This window comes from Copadichromis virginalis, linkage group LG6 (assembly GCF_057382275.1).
Source record: "Copadichromis virginalis isolate Kocher_CV1m ecotype Utaka linkage group LG6, C_Virginalis_male_GT1.1, whole genome shotgun sequence".
Taxonomy (NCBI): domain Eukaryota; kingdom Metazoa; phylum Chordata; class Actinopteri; order Cichliformes; family Cichlidae; genus Copadichromis; species Copadichromis virginalis.
In genome coordinates this window covers 19,780,090-19,788,028 of record NC_140623.1, presented here as the reverse complement: position 1 = coordinate 19,788,028, position 7,939 = coordinate 19,780,090, and positions in this window count along the sequence as shown.

Sequence of the window (7,939 nt, the reverse complement as noted above, 5' to 3'; positions counted from 1 at the left end):
ACTAATTTTTAATAACTGATACACAATTTGAATATAATTATATTTCCATTTCCTCCTGAGCCTTTTGGGACTCAAGATGAAGATGGTTACTCCCTTGAGCTGTCAGCTTCCAGTTTTTGATTTCCTCTCGCATGTAAAGGTAGCACTTGGTTCTTTGGTTTAAAAAAAAAAAAGATAGACAAGAATGCAAACATAAGCAGGACCAGTAATAAAATGCTACGCAATATCTTTTTTCCCTTTGTCTTGGCCAAAGGAATCAAACTACAGGTTTAAAAATCATCACCAGAAAAGAGAAAGCAGATTTGACCGAGCCTTCAATTTAATTCTGAATTATAAATTTATGTATGTATTCCTCAGTTACAACCTTTCAGCGGCCGTTGTTTAGGAAGTTGCGATTGTTAGGTGTTACGTTCTGAAGACGTCTGAGGGTATAATTAATGAAAAATAGACTAGCTGTGACCTTTGAGCAAAGTGATTGACACAGATAGACAGTTACAATCTTTTAACCTTCAGAAATGTCAAGATAAACCTAAACCTTGTGGCTAGGCCCACTGACACCTGGCCTCCCTCCTCTCTCAGCCTGCATGCCACAGTATGAGTCTCCTTATGCTTACTATCACCATATTGATTTGTTTGTGAAGAGGCTGTGGTGCCTATTAAATATTCAGAGCTTGTTTTTTTTTCCTCCCCTCTTTCACCATCACTTTATACTAAAAACCAATTTGTCTCCTTGACTCTTTGTAAGTCGTCTTCTACTTACAAGTTGTAGAAACATGAAGGCAAATCCTTTCCAACATTAATTTTTAAATCTCTATTCTTTTGAATCTCTAAATCCCTTTAGCTCCTTTGGCAGTTAGCTCATTTTGTCTGAAGCAGTGCTTCAAATAATAATGTGAATAGCCCCCGCATACTTACACTTCTGATAACTATCACTGTCTGCATTGTTACTCTGTACTCTGAGGTAGTTCATAGGAGGGACTATCCCATCCACTCTTGTAATTGATTCATAGGATCACGGTTGGATTTTTCCATAGTGAAAATATCAAAGACTGAAGATATCACAGCCACAGAGTCAACTTCATCCACACTTTTGTCAGACAACTCAAATTTTCCTCATATTGATTTTAGAGGGCGGCGAAACTTTTCCCTTTTTCTGCTTGTTGTTTGTTGTTTTGTTTCAACAGAACATTGTTAAAACAGTAAAAAAAAACAACAACTTTTTTTTCTCATTCTTAATTCCGATGTTCCCAGTAGAGCAGAGACTGACATCTTTGCTGCTGTCTGAGTGATTAGGTGTGGCTGCGGAGGCCAGCTTCCTACCCCCGTCTTCAGCAGGTCCTAATTTCATGTGAGTAGCTGAAAGGATGTGTTTGCGTTTATTTGCGCCTTTTATGTCAAAAAACTTCAAAGGCGCCCCTCTCCTCTTCACCTATCATCAGTGACAGATAGCGTACCCTGGGAGAGAGAGTGAATCAGTATCTTTCCTTATTTATTTGCTCTCCATCAAAGACGAAATACATCACACACTGCCCCCCCCCCTCCCTCCACAAGAAAAAGGAAAAAAGTAAAATAAAATAAAGGAGCAGGAAGCTGATATTAAGAGGGCTGCAGGTGAGGGGAGTCCGTTAATATGTTAATGTAATCCTCCTGTTAGGTGTCTCCAATCCCCCGAAGATGGGCAGTAATCAGTTTGTTCCTGTCTGCTGGCTTTCTGGGAGGGAAAGGCGGCACTAATCAGAAGTGGCGTAGCACTCGCTATGCCAGGCAAAGGGGAGGGGAGTGAGATGACACCTCATGGATTTATTACCTCCCAATCTCCATCCCAAGCTGGGCGAATCCTGCATAAAATCGGCAAAATAAATAAAGCTAACCAAATAAAGCTAACCACCATGTTAACCAAACATGGCAAATGAGAGCCTAGGAAGTCTGAATCAAGAGAAGCTCAGAATACTTGAGCGGTGTTTTGCCTTTGTGCTTCCCAGCTATGCTTGGATGCGTTAAGATCTGCTTTTATGGTCACTGTGGCTTCTTATTTGATATTCCTCTCACTAGACTTACCAAAACATTTATATGTTTGTATACCATGGTAGAGGAAGGATGCAGTATTAAAGCTGTTTAAAATGAATGGTTTTAAGCTAGTTATTGTTTTCAGTATTGATTTACAATACAATAGTGTCATACAATACTGTGCAAAAGTCTTGTGTCACCACACATTCCTTTAAGTTTCACTTATAAGGAGCCTGACCTTCTTGTATTTTTTCAAGTGTTCTTGAAAAATACGTTCCCAATAGTTCTCCGGGCTTTCTGAAGATATTCAAAAAATTTTCTTTGGGCATTGTAAGCTTTTACACTAATTTTAATCCTAGGTCTTGTAATTGGGAAATTATTAATTTACACCAAAATTATTTTCATTTGTTTGTTTCTTAAGCCCATTAATATTGAACTATGAATCAGTCAAACATGAAAAAGTCACTTAATTCATGAACCAGTGTTGCACCTAAACATAAAAGACAACTTAGGAAAGAGCCAATTTTAAATTCTTTCTTTAAACACTGGTTTAAACAGGTTCTTGCAAAAATACACAATATGTTCCCCCTTTTTTTTTTAGCTAAATCATCAAAAAATACCAAAGATAACAGTAATAAAATAGTATTTTTGTTTCAAGAAAGTATTTTCTTGAGTTATTCACTGAAAACTTGGCATCTCTTGGCATGGTGTGCAGTGTGTTCTTAAAAAATTTGAGTAAACTGAACGAGTAGAAGAGAAAAGAAGTGATACATCAATAAAAATGTCCAGCTGATGATTCATAAGAACTAGGAAAACATACGGGAAAGCCCTGACACAGGACCAAGCTGGCCCTTCAGTAGGGCTGCACGATTTTGCATAAAATGAGAATCACGATTTTTTGGCTTAGAATTGAGATCACGATTCTCTCACGATTTTCTTTTCCAGTATAAATATTTATTGCACTTATTAACTGCACATCAACTTCGTAACAGTTGAGACTGAACATAAAAACAATAAATAAACATAAAAACAATAAATGTCTCACATTTTGTTGTTGCCGCAAAATGTTGTACTGCTTGAAATTCCGTCTCCACCGTTGCTCGACGCTGCGCGTATAGAGCAGGTAGTGCAACAATAGAAAAATAGTTGCGGGAGGGCACTGTGTAGCATTTCTCTTGGGTGTTGATCATTTTCCTAAATCCCTCGTTTTGCACAGTGTTGATGGGAGCCATATCTTTGGTCAGGTGATAAGTGATAGCCTCTGTAATTTCTTTGTGCCTGCGGGAGTTTGACGTGTATAGGGAAGCGCTGTATAAGGTTCCTGTTATTAATGTTTGGGTGGTTGACCGGGACGGATTTTCTCCTGTCACTTTCTCGTCATCCCTGACGTGCTCTCCGTTGTTTTTTCCCTGCTAATTTTAGCATCACACGGCACAGCTTCTGTATCACGTGGTATAAGGCTCCGCCCTTGTCATTTGTTGAGCAGGAAGAGTGAGCGCTTGTTTTCATGCAGATTACGTCCCGGATCAAAATGCGGTACAATCGTCGTCGTCTTTTTTTCTCTCCTTTAATCGTTGTCATTTGGAAATGAGATCGCACATAAGTATGAATCGAGATCGCGATTTTCTAACGATTAATCGTGCAGCCCTACCCTTCAGTCACTCCATCTACTGTTCACTGAAGCTTCATGAGAAATGGTCTCATTGGAGCAGAGAAGTCCAACAAGTGAGTGGACTGTAAAAGCCATCTGTAAAACACGGTAGAGGCTCTGTCACGTTTGGGGCTGCATTTCAGTCAGTAGTGTTGGGGATGTTGTCAAAACTGAAGAAATTCTGAATGTAGAAAAGCACTAGATTTTGATCCACCGTGCAATACCATGTGGAAAGAGTGTGATTGGCAGCTCCATCTTGACAGAATGGAGCAAAAGGCCACAACATCCAAAGAAGAGCTTTGAGAAGGCTGGAGTTTTTTTAGATTTTTTTTCCTGAAGACTACTTCACTCAATTACACGAAAGCTTGCCTAAGAGTGTTCAGGCTGTTTTGAAGACTTAGGTGGTCATAGCAAATCTTGACTTTCAAGCTCATCAGAATTGTAAGAACTATTTTTATCTTAAATACTGAATTCCAAGTGTGTTTGTACACATTTTAATAAGTTGCTACTTTGCTTTGGAAACTGTCTACGAATACAGTTTATACAAGCACACAATCTGGATGAAACTAGATTTTTATTTTAAAGCAGCTGAACATGTTATAAGACTAGAAGTTGAGTTCTTCATCAAAAACAATTCTTTCTTTTTGTTTAGATTTAGTTTGCATTATACAGGATGATATAACCCCACATTATGTAGTCTGGTTGTTAGGCCATGCCCCCTAATAAGTTTTGCAATTGAGCTTCACATTAAGGCTTTGACCTTTCGATGTAACTAAACTGGCCTTTTCACCCAAAGACATACACCTTTGACCTGTGTCATTCTCAGTGCTCTGAGCACAGGTTATGAATTTAGTATTGATTATATCTTCCCTTAAAGACGTTAAGATATTGAACTGTTTTCAGTTTATGAAGGATAGAATGGATTTGATTTTTAATGAAGAATCTCTAGACTATATTTCTGAATGTTTTATAATACAATCAGATTTTGACTATTTAACTTATTCTAATTTACAATGTATTTATTTATTAGTCTTCATCCCAATTTCTCTTGATCTATAAACTATGCAAATCAGTAATAAGTAGAGAGGTGTACCTTCTGTAACGATAGTGGTGTTTGATTGAGTTTAACAGTTTTCTTCACTTCTCTTCTTTGTCTTTGTGTGTCTTCATCTGTGTGTCACTTTAACATTTATCTTTCCTGTGTTCAAGCAGTGGAGTCATCTAAGCAGTACGTATGTGTCTCTGTATGTTTGCACTATGTGTGCACACATTGTATAGCAGGACAGTGCAGCAAAGGTCAGTGTGATGAGTTCAAGAATGACAGGAAACAATGAACCTTCCTAGGTCCAGTAAATTAACCTGTGTCATGGGCACCTCATCCGTGCTGATCAATACTGAACACTTTGCTTTCAGAAAATGAGGGTCATCCTCCTTGGGCCTGATCCTCCTGGGGGATGGACAGGACCGCTGATAAAACAATCACCATAAAGAGGTTCCAGACATACAGCTAAAGAGGGCTCCTTCAGTGTCAGCGTGTGTGCTAAGAACCACTTGCTCTCCTCCAGCCCTCGTACCACTGCTAGCTCCGCTCTGACAGCGGCACGGTCGATAAAGTGGATTTGAGATATAAATGTTTCCCAAAGCCCTCTCCATCACTTCAAGACACCTACAGGCCGGTTCACAGCGACTCAGAGGGAGGCTCTATTCCACTATCTCTGTCACCCACCTCTCAGAACAGGCTGTTTTGAACGTTAGTCCCATAATGTAGTATGCTATAGGTACGGCACATAATCTCTGACTGCTTTGGTTCTTACTTTTATCTCTTATCAAATTTCTTGAAGTAATTGGAGAGCTTAAAAAAAGTCTTCTGAGACTCATATTCTTGGGAGCCACTGGTGTCAGATAAGACGTCTTGAAAACTGAAAAAGTATAGTTTCCTAAGTGCCAGTAGAAGTTGTATCCAGCAGTACTTCATCGTTTAGCCGTTCTAGCATCGTGCAAGTTAAGAACCATTAAATGCCTAATGTGGAAATACCTTGTGGTACCAGTTCAGTGGTACAACATTATCAACATTCACATACACACATACACACACACACAGTGAGGAGTATTTTTCCTTCTTCGGTTACACATACACTATATGATGTACTTCTGCACTTTGTATGTTATAACTTTGCTCTTCTCGTCTGTCTGAAAAACCAACAACAGCACAAGCAAGAGTATCTTACAGACCAGTTGCACCACATATTTGGTACACTGCCTCCGTCTGGCAACAGACGCTCTCTGCAGGTCTGTAGCTCCATGCGGTCAGCCATCGCATTGCCAACCAAGAACCACATTCAGCCGCTGATATTCTGGGGGCTGTTGCTTTAAAAGACTCCCCGTACTTATTTGTAATTCTCACAATGCAACCACTGCAAATCCTCACGTCCATAAGACCGAGAGGAACAGAGAATGCTTTTTGTACCAGTGCTCTTAATTGTTATTAATTTATCATAAAAAACTAATTCAGTTGTAAATGTAGAATATAGACATCTGATACTCTGCAAACATTAATGCCCTTTGATTTAGGAAACAACTCATTTTTCTGACACTATTCTGTTACAAACTGAGTTTTTTGCTTTTTCAAAGACAAAAAAAAACAGCTCTCAGTTTCTGAAATGCGGTAGCCTGGTATCCATAGCATTTTCTGCTCTGGTAGATTCTCCCAACAGAGACACAAACACGCGGTGAGACACACACGTACTCAGTCACCAAGGCCTCCTAACCTCAGTTTGTGGTTGCTGCTGGCTGCCCAGAGCATATTAAAGGCTTAGATAAAGAGAGCTGGAAACTGGTTGGGGCTGGTCCATTGGCCCGGGGAAAGTGCTTGGAGCAGCAGATGCAGCGGCGGCTCGGGGAGCCCTTTTTCCATTAGGAGTCATTTCCAGGTCCACCCTCAGCCGGTGACAAAGTGGTCTCCGCGTCTTCATTTTCTGCTGATCCTGTGTGAGCCGCAGGGAGGGAGGGACTGTCATCAGTTACTTCGGCCGTCGCCTCCTAATTGCAGCCAACTGTCGATGCATGCATTTGGACCTATTTCAGGGTTACATTATTTATTGGGAGAAAATATTGTATTGATTTTGGATAGCGTGGTGAGGTATAAGTGATGTTTCTAAAGAGCTGACAAGACACTCTATAAACTTTTATAACAGTGTCATAGCTGTAATTAACACATTTGATTATAATGTAGAAATGACAGTGACTGCAGGGAATAACAAATGTGAATCCTCTGTAGTCCTATCAGATTTCACTTCACCCTTTCTTGTTATCACAGCACTGCTGGTCACTAAATCATTTGTCTTTGACTGCTTGTTGACCAAAAATATTTTAAAAAAAGAAATTACACATCACTAAAAAGAAAAACAGGTGATCAGTTATCACAGTATTGTATCTATAGCCAGAAGAAAATGAAAGGGATTTGATTATTTCTAAAGAAAAAGAAAGCCACAGTTTGAAAATTAAAAGTAAGCACTACTGACAGTCAGAGTCCAAACTTAACACCTGAGTAGATTTTCCATTTGGCGGGCAAATCTCAGAAGGCAACCCTCCAGCAAAACTGGCAGGTAAACATTTGCTCTGAAATAGTCATATAATAAAAATATGTGCTGAGAACTCTTTCTTTTACACTTCGTCTGATCCTGACCAGCCGTCTAACAAGACCTTTAACCAAGGAACAAACACTATGCAGTCATAGATATTCAAGACTTCATGGCTGTGCAAAGAAATGGGCGATTGCTGTAGACAGCAAGGAGCCTTTTTGCTTTATCTTTAAGTTCTTTTAATAGAAAATACATGACATGGGCAAAGGTTTTGGGCCACTTACACGTTACACCTACAGGAGGTGCTTGGCCCTGAGAAGTGACGGCATGAAAGTCCCAGCGCACAGTTTCCGTGCTGATGTTAACGCCAGAGGAGGTTTGAAACTCTGCAGTTATTGAGTCAGCAGAGTGCTGGTGACTTTTTATTTGCCTCAGCAGTCAGCAACCCTGCTCTGTAACTTCATGTGGTCTGCCAATTTGTTGCTGAGTTGCTCTTGTTCCACTCGGCAGTATTACCACTTACATCTGATCTCTAAGAGGAATATCAAGGAGGGAAGAAATTTCACAAACTGACTTGTTGGAATGACGGCATCCTCCAAACTCAAATTCAGTGAGCTCTTCAGAGCAAACCATTCTTTCACAAATGTTTGTAAAGACAAACTAAATGGGATTGAAAAGAATTGGGAAAAAGTCATTGTTA